Here is a 12,421-nt window from a genome sequence, read left to right as displayed (position 1 = left end):
GGCTCATGGGCCCTGGTTCAAGAGTTCAGCTTGGGCCCCCCTTCCCTCAGTGCTTTGTGGCCAGGGGCAGGGGAAGCACATTTGGGGTAATTTATGAAACTGGTGTAAAGTAGAACTGGCTTAGTTGTCCTTAGCAACCAATCAGATTCCACCTTTCATTTTCCAAAGGAGCAATCAAAAATAAAAGGGGGAATCTGATTGGTTGCTATGGGCAACTAAGCCAGTTCTACTTTACACCAGTTTCATACATTACCCCAATAGTCTTTGTGCTGCCTGAGGCAAAAACTGAATCGGCAACCCAACCATGCCAAATTTTTGACCTAACCCCTTCCCTCCAGCCAGAGGTGTAGACTGGACAATCAAGGACTTTCTATAATACTGGTGTCTTTTTTTATGCAGCACAAGGGTCTCTGAGCCCCCTCAGGGACTGCTACCTCAGCTCAGCCAAACAGGTATGGCTATTCAATGGGGAGAGAGGAGAAAGCTGCTGCAAGACACCCCTGGTCGCGGCTTTGCGAGGACAAAAGGATCAGGCAAAAATCTTCACTTCTCCCAATCTTTCTCTCCCCTAACATCATCTATCGGTGGAGAGTCATGAGCTCCTCATTCACATTAGACCGTCAGCCAACAATACACTAATATGTATGGAGGCCTTCAGAATACAAAAATATCTATAAATCCACATACACGTTTAATAAAACAATCAAGTTCTAAAAATAACCATGATTATATCTGTTGGAAGACAAATTGGAAATGTGTTCTGTTTCCCGTTTTTCTATGTTTTCACTTTTTGTTCTGATTTCCAAGCTAAATAAAAAATGCCTTTAGTTTGAGAATAAAGGCAACGAGAGACTTTCATCTATAAAGCCAGTTACGAGTCCCAATGAACGACATTCTGATTATCCTCCCCTTTTCCAAGTATTATTATAATTAGGATTATTACAAGAAGAAGAATGACATCATGGTACTATCTGTCCTGTATGCCAAGCTGTAAACACATCTGCTGGTGCAGACCAAGGCAGACGCTCCGAGAAAAACAAGCTTGTTTTGGAAAGTGAGTTTAACCAATGGAAAGTATTGTAAGAAGACACATAATAGCTTATGTACTTCCCAGCTATCACATAACTTACCATATTCTTTCATAAACAGACTTATACTGTACCCCATAATGGACGAGAATTATAAAAGTCAGTGCACAGAAAAATAATGCTGTTGCTGACAGTGATTACTAGAACAACAGCTCTAATAGGTCATCTGCTCATATTTTCGCTATATATTATCCATACCCAGTATATGCCCACATACCAACAGACGATAGGCCTCCATTACTAAGGCCTCTGCCAGAATAATTCCCAGCATGTTGTCCCCATACACAGTACTAGTAGGGTGTCCCCATACACAGTACTAGCATGGTGCCGTGATAAACAGTATTAGCATGGTGCCGTGATAAACAGTACTAGCATGGTGCCCTGATACACAGTACTAGCATGGTATCCACATACACAGTACTAGCATGGTGTCCCCATACCTAGTACTAGCATGGTGTCCCCATACACAGTACTAGCATGGTGTCCCCATACACAGTACTAGCATGGTGTCCCCATACACAGTACTAGCATGGTGTCCCCATACACAGTACTAGCATGGTGTCCCCATACACAGTACTAGCATGGTGTCCCCATATACAGTACTGTTAGGGTGTCCACATACGCAGTACTAGCATGGTGTCCCAATGCACAGTACTAATATGGTTCCATGATATGCAGTACTAGCATGGTTCTCCGATACACAGTACCATCATGGTGTCCCGATGCACTGTAATGGTAGGGTGTCCCCATATGCAGTACTATAATGGTGTCCCAAAACACAGTACTAGTAGGGTGTCCCTATACCCAGTACTAGCATAGTGTCCCGTTACACACAACTAACATGGTGTCCCGATACACAGTATTAGTAGTGTGTCCCCATACATAGTACTAGCATACACATTCCCGATACACAGTACTAGTGCATCGGGACACCATGCTATTACTGTGTATTGTTGCACCATGCTAGTACTATGTATGGGGACACCCTACTGATACTGTGTATCGGGACACCATGTTAGTTGTGTGTAACGGGACACTAGTGTCCCCCATACACAGTACTAGCATGATGCCCTGATACACAGTAGTAGCATGGCTCCCTGATACACAGAACTAGCATGGTGTCCCGATACACAGAACTAGTAGGGTGTCCCCATACATAGTACTAGCATGGTGCCCCAATACACAGTAATAGCATTGTGTCCCGATGCACAGTACTAGTATGGTTCCCCGATATGCATGACTAGCATGGTTCCCCGATACACAGTACCAGTATGGTGTCCTGCTGCACAGTACTAGTAGGGTGTCCCCATACACAGTACAAGCATAGTGTCCCCATACACAGTACTAGCATGGTGCCCCAATACACGGTACTAGCATGGTTCCCTGATACACAGTACTAGGAGGGGCTGATTGGCCATACACAGGGTGTCCCCATACACAGTACTAGCATGTTTCCCCGATATGCAGTTCTAGCATGGTGTCCCCATATACAGTATAACATGGTGTCCCCATACACAGTACTAGCATGGTGCCCCGATGCACAGTACTAGTAGGTGCTGATTGGCCATATAACCTACAGGGTATTTTCCTGGTGGACTGATGCCCATAGAGCCACCCTAGCCCTCCTCACTGCTGCTGACCGGGTACATACTACTAGGGGAACATTAGAGGTCATTATTAGAGGAAGTCCAGGCAGCATGCTGAAGGTAGATAACCTACACAAACCTCTCTATACACATTATTAATCACCCATGGACTAAACATCTCCTCAAATGCAAATACATACATGTACTGGGACGTACCTTGAGACATGATATACCGCTTCAGGGGTAGCGCCCCAAGCTCTGACACCTCGACGCGGGTTTCGCTCCTCAAAGCTTTGTCAGGAGGTAATGCCAGTTAGTAGAATAGGGATATATATACAAGAAAGCAGAGCAATACAATCAAATCACCTGGCTCACGCTGATAGTGGCGGGTTTACGTATGGTACCAAAATATTGTCTGGGACCTTTTGCATATAAATTATTAAGATATAATATCAAGTATACCTGTGTGATTTCTATTAGGTATTCTATTATGATCCTGTGCATATGGTATCATCTAATTGTGAAAGTATCTATCAGACTTTTGGTTAGATAGGAGTTTTTTTGGCTATTTTTGTTAGTATTGTTAAGTATTAGTGTGCTATATAGGATACCTCCTACTCCAAGTACCAGGGTGCTACATAGGATATCCCCCATATTTTCTAACTTTTTATTATCTCTAAGCACTGGTGCCTTGGGCCCACCAGTGGAATCGATTCTGGGAGCCCACTGTACAGCTACCATAAATGCAGTGGCTTAGCGTGGGTTGCCAGCACCAGGGGCAAGCCAAGTATTGCACCCCCCAACCTGTGGCCACGCCCCTTTTTACAGATAATGTAGTAGATAATACTTGCAGTCCTATGTAACACCACAGATAACACAGTAATAACTCTCTGAGTACAGATAATGTAGTAGATGGGTATGATCCCCCAGATTTCAGAACACGCACAGTGTGACCTGAAGTCTGGGGCCAGGGTGGTCCAAATTCTATATCCACCCACCCATCACTACAGAACATACAGGGTAATAGTACCCCATACCTCATACATCCAGTTACATCCAGTAATACCCCCTTCAATAATGATTGGCACACAGTGGCCTAAAATAACTGTGCATAGCAAATAGTGCCCCTGACACTAATAGTGTAAACATAACGTCTCCCAAAAATAATTGTGGTAAGCTGCCCCCACAGCAATAGTGCTCCCAAAAGTACCACCAATAGGAATAATTCTCTGCTAGAGCACACATGGTAGTATTAGTGCTCTTACAGTGCCCCCAACATGTCCCCACTGTGCCCCTGAAGTAATAATGTTCTCATAGTGCCCATACTAGTAATCATGTTCCCCATAGACCCCCAGTAGTAATAAAGCCCACCATGAATCCCCCCCAGTAGTAATAATTCTCCTTATAATGTGACTGTACAAAAATGCCCCCTTATAATGTGTGCCAGTGCAAAAAATACCCTTTTAATGGCCCCAGCTGAGCTAATGTCCCCATAGTACCCCCATAATGTGCCAGTACAAAATACCCCTATATAGTGTCCCCAGTAAATGCCCCAATAGTGCTCCTCTTCCCCCTTTCTCCTAGTGCCCCCATAATGTACCAGCATAAAATGCTCCATATATAGTGCCCCAGTAGATGCCCTCAGTGTCCCCCATAATTTGCAAGTATAAAATACCCTTTTTAGTGCCCCCCGTAGATGACCTTATAGTACTCCTCTCCCCCCTTCCCCATAGTACCCACCATAATGTGTCCCCGTATAAAATGCCCCTATACAGAGCCCCCCATATAAAATACCCCTTCTTTGTGGCCTCAGTAGAAGCTCCCATAGTGTTCCTCTCCCCCTTCCCCTATAGTGCCCCGATATAAAATACCCCTTCTTTGTGGCCTCAGTAGATGCCCCCATAGTGCCTCCAATAATGTGCCAGTAAGAAGTGCCCCCATAGATGCCCCCATATTGCCTCCCAATAATGTGCCAGTAAATATTGCTCCCATAGTGCCCCCCAATAATGTGCCAGTAAGTAATGCCCCATAGATGCCCCAAATAATGTGCCAGTAAGAAATACCCATAGATGCCCCCCAATAATGTGCCAATAAGTGCCCCCCATAGATGCCCCCCAATCATGTGCCAGTAAGAAGTGCCCCCATAGATACCCCAATGTGCCAGTAAGAAGTGCCCCCCATAGATGCCCCCAATAATGTGCCAGTAAGAAGTGCCCCATAGATGCCCCCAATCATGAGCAAGTAAGAAGTGCCCCCCCATAGATGTCCTCTCCTGTATTGTGCCATATAAAAAAAATAAACTTAAATAAATTACCTCCATCATCCTGGCAGCGATGCGATGCAGGTCTCTTCCGGCCTGTATCCCGCACTGTACGGCTCAGGCAGCGTGATTATGTCATTGCGCCGCCTGCATCGGCCTCTGATAGGCTGCAGGCCTAGTGCCTGCAGCCTATCAGAGGAACGGTGAAGGGAGATGCCTCTTCCCTCCCCCTCAGCATCCATCTGTATCACTGTCCTGAGGAAGCGCTCATCTACCTGTGCCCTGCCGCTACGCCACTGCTTGCTGGTTTGGGGGCCCACCGAGGATTTTCCCGGCTCCAAATACGAGCCTGTCTCTAAGACATTACCATCCTACTGCATTTCATTGCTGTCATTAAAGGACCTGCTGAGATCATTTCAGTAATCGTCTTGTTAACTCAGGTGAGAATGTTGACGAGCACAAGGCTGGAGATCATTATGTCGGGCTGATTGGGTTAAAATGGCAGACTTGACCTGTTAAAAGGAGGGTGATGCTTGAAATCATTGTTCTTCCATTGTTAACCATGGTGACCTGCAAAGAAATGCGTGCAGCTATGATTGCGTTGCATAAAAATGGCTTCACAGGCAAGGATATTGTGGCTACTAAGATTGTACCTCAATCAACAATTTATAGGATCATCAAGAACTTCAAGGAAAGAGGTTCAATTCTTGCTAAGAAGGCTTCAGGGCATCCAAGAAAGTCCAGCAAGCGCCAGGATCCTCTCCTAAAGAGGATTCAGCTGCGGGATCGGAGTGCCACCAGTGCAGAGCTTGCTCAGGAATGGCAGCAGGCAGGTGTGAGCACATCTGCACACACAGTGAGGCGAAGACTTTTGGAAGATGGCCTGGTGTCAAGAAGGGCAGCAAAGAAGCCACTTCTCTCCCAAAAAAACATCAGGGACAGATTAATCTTCTGCAGAAAATATGGTGAATGGACTGCTGAGGACTGGGGCGAAGTCATATTCTCCGATGAAGCCTCTTTCCGATTGTTTGGGGCATCAGGAAAAAGGCTTGTCCGGAGAAGAAAAGGTGAGCGCTACTGTAACGGATCACCTGGCACCCCGACTGAGTACCTCCGTTGACGGATGCTCCTAGCGTTTTCCTGAGGTTTCCAAGCACTCTGGCAGACACCACAATCACCGAACCGAAGCAGCATAGAAATCCTCTTCAGGCATATAAATGCTGTAGTCAGTTGAATAGGAAACCATATGAATAGGTTTACACTCCTAGCAGTCAAACTGGGACAGCATGCAATAAATCCTCCCCCAAGAATGAGACGACACTTCACCTTGAGGGTAAAAACAGGAACTCCCGTGCTGGCACACCCAGCCTGGTTTTTATTACAGTTTTGCAAATACAGGACAGATACAAAACATCCCCACAATGCATCATGGTTTCCTCCTCTCTGTCCCAGAGACAACCGAGGGAAATCCAATTATCTCTCAGGACAAAAGGAGATCACCAATACACATGTGGAGACAACAGGACAGACATCACCATTTAAACACACAATGGGACAATGGGACAATAGAAACACACCCACACAAAATCCTCCCCTCTGCCGATGATGACTATTGAACACAAGGGCGAATATAATTATCAAAGGCAGAGAAATACAGTTTTATAAAACATATCACAGGAACCCCAAAACATGCAATAACCCCATAACCAATATATCCTCGGAACCGGGGGATCTGGGTGAACCACATATCCAAAATTTACCCACATCCGTTCAATAGTTTGGAAGATACAGTTACACTGAAAATATACAAGTTATACAGAAAATAGTCGCTAATAAATGTGTCCCCTGTTTGGTAGATTCAAACTACTGAATGATGTCTCTGTGCACCAAATACAGGCAAGATAGCACCGTGTTGAAAAGTCAGAACAGTGTCTGTGAGTTAAAATGGCCGCCATCTATTGTTCTCACCATGTGCTTCATCCAAGCAAGTAAGGCAAATGATGCAATCCAGGGACAGAGGGCTCAGTCCCAAGTGTCTTAAGACCCAATAACTTAAGGGACCATAATCCCAGGTCAAGAGGCGGGCACGCAGCCCCCTCCAAAAGCTCATGGCAAACTCTGGCAAAAAGGTGAGTTTGCTACATTTCTCCCCTTTACCAAAAAGACTATCCAGACTCCAGACCTTCAATCGGTCTGGGGTTCTGATAGTCGGCCGGCCTTTCTCACCCAGTGTAGCTGTCCCAGTGTCCTCCTGCCACATGTGCTCAGTTATAAATCCATAGTCTGGTGGAAAGGTACCCAGGGTGCCCTCTCCCCCAGTTGGACAAAACTGTTGCTGGAGGGAAAGGGTAACAGGCTCCTCTCTCTGCGACACCCTCCCTTGTTGTAGGGGAAAACAGACTGCCTCTCCTTCCAATACATTGTCCTGTTGTTGTGGACCAGGACAGACTGTCCATATCCCCAGTGGTGCAGGTGCAGAGACTACGGTACCATCTGCACTGTTGTGGGGCTTACTGTCTCCCCTTGGGGTGCTAGGCAAACCGCTGGGGCTACTTGGGGAACAGCGGCCAGCGGTGTTCTGCACTGATGCCAGCACTTCTGCTGGGGTGAGGGGGGTGCAAGCCAGCCCTGTAACAAGGGGATCGGTGGAGCAGAGGCTAGAGGCGCTCTGCCCGGATGCCAGCTCTTTTGCTGGAGGGACTGGAGTACAGTCCTGCTGGGTAGTAAGGGGACAAGTAGGGCAGAGGCCAGCGGCGCTCTGCCCAGATGCCAGCTCTTCTGCTGGGAGGGGGCCAGAGGGGGCTAACGACTCCTCTACTGACCCCAGTACCTGGTTTGGAGTTGGCTGTGGAGGGGAGGGGTTGCTTACCTCCTCCTCCTGGTACTGCTGCTGTTGGGGAGAGAGACCGACTGTCTCCCCTCCCTGTAAAGCACTCTGCCGCTGTGGAGTGAGACCGGCTGTCTCCACTCCCTGTAAAGCACTCTGCCGCTGGGAAGGAAGGACGACACACTTCTCTCCCTGTATTACCCCCATCTGGAGTTGGAGATCTGGGCCGGCTGCCCAGTATCCCTGTAGGGCCGGTAGAGAGATCTCGGTCCCATCTCCACCTGCCATCTGTGGGTCTTCCCAGGACCAGTCTGTGAGGTCCCTCATTTCTGGGGCTGGTTGGGGAGTAGGAGGTACCGGATGCAGGTCTCCTAAAGACGGGCTTAGTTGTTGGGGAGGGAGAACGAAACTCAACGTTCCCAATGGTGTACCGTCCATAAGCCCCATCAGGTTAGAGACAGGCGGTGTCACTGGATCATATAAGTCTGCATAATTCTGTTTGATCTCCCACTGCTCTGGTGGTACTTGCAGGGTATAGGGCGACCGACTGGAGCTGACCAGGTGCTGGTAATCCTGCTCCAGTTCCCAATTCTGGACAGCCAGTTCAATCAGGTCTGGCCTTAGGTCTTCGGCCATAGGGAGATCCAGCACGGCCTCTCTGTAGTCAAATATGTCCCAAAGCCGTGACTCTGCCGCACTCCCAAATTCCGGTTCTGCAAAGGCCCCCCATAATAAGCCAGGGCCATTATAATCCTTGCCCTCGGGTTTGTCAAATTTGGCCATTCCGGGAACCCGCTGAACCGCGTACCAACGTAGCGCTTGGTATGCATTATCGAGACCCAGTTCCCTCCATGCCAGTGAATTAAGTTGCATCACCAATTCCTCCTGGGCCGGTTCTCCCAGCATAGGTATCCGTAGGGCCACTCTGGCTTGTAACCGCTGCTCCTTGCTGGGAAGACGCTCACCTCGCCAACGCTGGACACCTTCTAGGGTTTCTTCCCACATCTCTTGTCGGGCGCTCTCTCTGCAGTCCAACCTGGTTGCCTCTCCTATTGGCTTGACCATTGGTGCCAAGAGGTTTTGTTTCCTTTTCTACCTCGAGCGTTGTCCAGGGACTCGCTGGTTCTATGCCGCTCCATAATAATTCCTGTGTCTCCAGGGTGTTGTTCCTCTCACACCAGGACGCCATCCCACTGCTGCCACCAATGTAACGGATCACCTGGCACCCCGATTGAGTACCTCCGTTGACGGATGCTCCTAGCGTTTTCCTGAGGTTTCCAAGCACTCTGGCAGACACCACAATCACCGAACCGAAGCAGCATAGAAATCCTCTTCAGGCATATAAATGCTGTAGACAGTTGAATAGGAAACCATACGAATAGGTTTACACTCCTAGCAGTCAAACTGGGACAGCATGCAATAAATCCTCCCCCAAGAATGAGACGACACTTCACCTTGAGGGTAAAAACAGGAACTCCCGTGCTGGCACACCCAGCCTGGTTTTTATTACAGTTTTGCAAATACAGGACAGATACAAAACATCCCCACAATGCATCATGGTTTCCTCCTCTCTGTCCCAGAGACAACCGAGGGAAATCCAATTATCTCTCAGGACAAAAGGAGATCACCAATACACATGTGGAGACAACAGGACAGACATCACCATTTAAACACACAATGGGACAATGGGACAATAGAAACACACCCACACAAAATCCTCCCCTCTGCCGATGATGACTATTGAACACAAGGGCGAATATAATTATCAAAGGCAGAGAAATACAGTTTTATAAAACATATCACAGGAACCCCAAAACATGCAATAACCCCATAACCAATATATCCTCGGAACCGGGGGATCTGGGTGAACCACATATCCAAAATTTACCCACATCCGTTCAATAGTTTGGAAGATACAGTTACACTGAAAATATACAAGTTACACAGAAAATAGTCACTAATAAATGTGTCCCCTGTTTGGTAGATTCAAACTACTGAATGATGTCTCTGTGCACCAAATACAGGCAAGATAGCACCGTGTTGAAAAGTCAGAACAGTGTCTGTGAGTTAAAATGGCCGCTATCTATTGTTCTCACCATGTGCTTCATCCAAGCAAGTAAGGCAAATGATGCAATCCAGGGACAGAGGGCTCAGTCCCAAGTGTCTTAAGACCCAATAACTTAAGGGACCATAATCCCAGGGCAAGAGGCGGGCACGCAGCCCCCTCCAAAAGCTCATGGCAAACTCTGGCAAAAAGGTGAGTTTGCTACAGCTACCATCAGTCCTGTGTCATGCCAAGAGTAAAGCATCCTGAGACCATTCATGTGTGGGATTGCTTCTCATCCAAGGGAGTGGGCTCACTCACAATTTTGCCCAAAACACAGCCATGAATAAAGAATGGTACCAAGACACCCTCCAACAGCAACTTCTTCCAACAATCCAACAACAGTTTGGTGAAGAACAATGCATTTTCCAGCATGATGGAGCACCGTACCATAAGCAAAAGTGATAACTAAGTGGCTCGGGGACCAAAATGTTGACATTTTGGGTCCATGGCCTGGAAACTCCCCAGATCTTAATCCCATTGAGAACTTGTGGTCAATCCTCAAGAGGCGGGTGGACAAACAAAAACCCACTAATTCTGACAAACTCCAAGAAGTGATTATGAAAGAATGGGTTGCTATCAGTCAGGAATTGGCCCAGAAGTTGATTGAGAGCATGCCCAGTCGAATTGCAGAGGTCCTGAAAAAGAAGGGCCAACACTGCAAATACTGACTCTTTGCATAAATGTCATGTAATTGTCGATAAAAGCCTTTGAAACGTATGAAGTGCGTGTAATTATATTTCACTACATCCCAGAAACAACTGAAATAAAGATCTAAAAGCAGTTTAGCAGCAAACTTTGTGAAAATGAATATTTGTGTCATTCTTAAAACTTTTGGCCACGACTGTATATTTGTAAGTTATCAATAAAGATAGTTTTATATATTCATATGTATTGGCACCCCATAGTTTTTTTCGTTGTGGTTTGGTTGGAAGCATGCTGAAGGTAGTTCTTGCCTGGTGTTGTGGCCCACATTTCACCTCCCAAGCACCCTGCTACTGTCATGGAACCATGAACCAGACGTACAACAAGAGATGAGTGGAAATAAGAAGGCTTTATTGAAAATAAAGCTGTAAGGCAAAAGTCCAAACGGATGGCTAAACCGAAGCAGGGTCTTGCGAAACCAGAGATCAGGAACCAGAAGGGTAGTCAGATGAAGCCAGGATCAGGAACCAACAGGGTAGTCAGACGAAGCCAGGATCAGGAATCAGCAGGGTAGTCAGACGAAGCCAGGATCAGGAACCAGAAGCAGCAGCAGTCTTAGAAGCATGTGAGCACAGGAGGACCAAGCAGGGAACTGAAGCCACAGACCTCCTATATATATGAGCTAGGCATCCAGCTCCTCCCAGTGGGAAGGAGGAGCCGCAGGGTGGGAGGCTACAAGAAACCCAGAAACCAAGATGGCCGCCAGCACATGTCAAACGAAGGAGAACAGCAAGGAGGTAAGACCATGACAGTACCTCCCCCTCAAGGGCCCCTCCTCCGCGGAGTAAGGAACGGTTTCTGAGGGAAGCGTGCGTGGAAGGCTCGGAGCAAGGCAGGAGCATGGACATCTGCGGAGGGAACCCAGGAACGCTCCTCTGGACCATAACCACGCCAATGGACCAAAAACTGCACCCGGCCGCGGACCAGGCGTGAGTCCAGGATATTGCTCACCTCATACTCCTCACGATTGCCCACTTGGACCGGACGAGGCCGAGGAATCGAGGAAGTGAAACGATTACACACCAGTGGCTTCAAGAGGGAGACATGAAACACGTTGGAGATCCGCATGCCAGGAGGAAGCGCAAGGGCATAGGCTACCGGGTTTACCCTGCGAAGCACTCGGAAGGGACCAACAAAGCGAGGCGCCAGCTTGGGAGTGGGCACTCGAAGGTTGAGGTTGCGGGTGGACAACCATACGCGGTCTCCGACCTGGTAGGAAGGAGCGGGCGCTCGTCTGCGATCAGCCTGGAGTCTCTGGCGCTGCGCAGAGACCTCAAGGGACCTCTGGATCTGTACCCAAGAAGCACGTAGGACGGAAAGGTGATCCTCCACAGCCGGAATATCCTGGGGAGAGAATACCTCCGGTAACACGGCAGGTTGGAACCCATAATTGGCCATGAAGGGAGACGTCCCAGAGGAAGAGTTCACCGCCGTGTTCCTGGCAAACTCAGCCCAAGGCAGGAGGTCAACCCAATTGTCTTGGTGATCGGAGACATAGCAACGAAGGAATTGCTCCAAGGCCTGATTGGATCGTTCTGCGGCCCCATTGGACTGAGGGTGGTAGGCCGATGAGAAAGAGAGATGAATCCCCAACTGGGAGCAAAAGGCGCGCCAGAACCTGGACACAAACTGACTCCCCCGATCCGACACAATCTCCTTGGGCAAACCGTGCAACCGGAAGACCTCCCTGGCAAAAATCGAGGCCAACTCTTGTGCAGAGGGTAACTTCTTGAGAGGTACACAGTGGCACATTTTGGAAAACCGATCCACTATCATGAGAATGACCGTATGGCCTCGGGATGCAGGGAGGTCCACAATGAAATCCATCCCCAGGTGTGACCATGGACGCTC

The sequence above is a fragment of the Bufo gargarizans genome, chromosome 4, assembly GCF_014858855.1.
Source record: "Bufo gargarizans isolate SCDJY-AF-19 chromosome 4, ASM1485885v1, whole genome shotgun sequence".
NCBI lineage: Eukaryota > Metazoa > Chordata > Amphibia > Anura > Bufonidae > Bufo > Bufo gargarizans.
The sequence above is the reverse complement of the archived record's forward strand: the minus strand, read 5'-3'. Positions refer to the sequence as shown.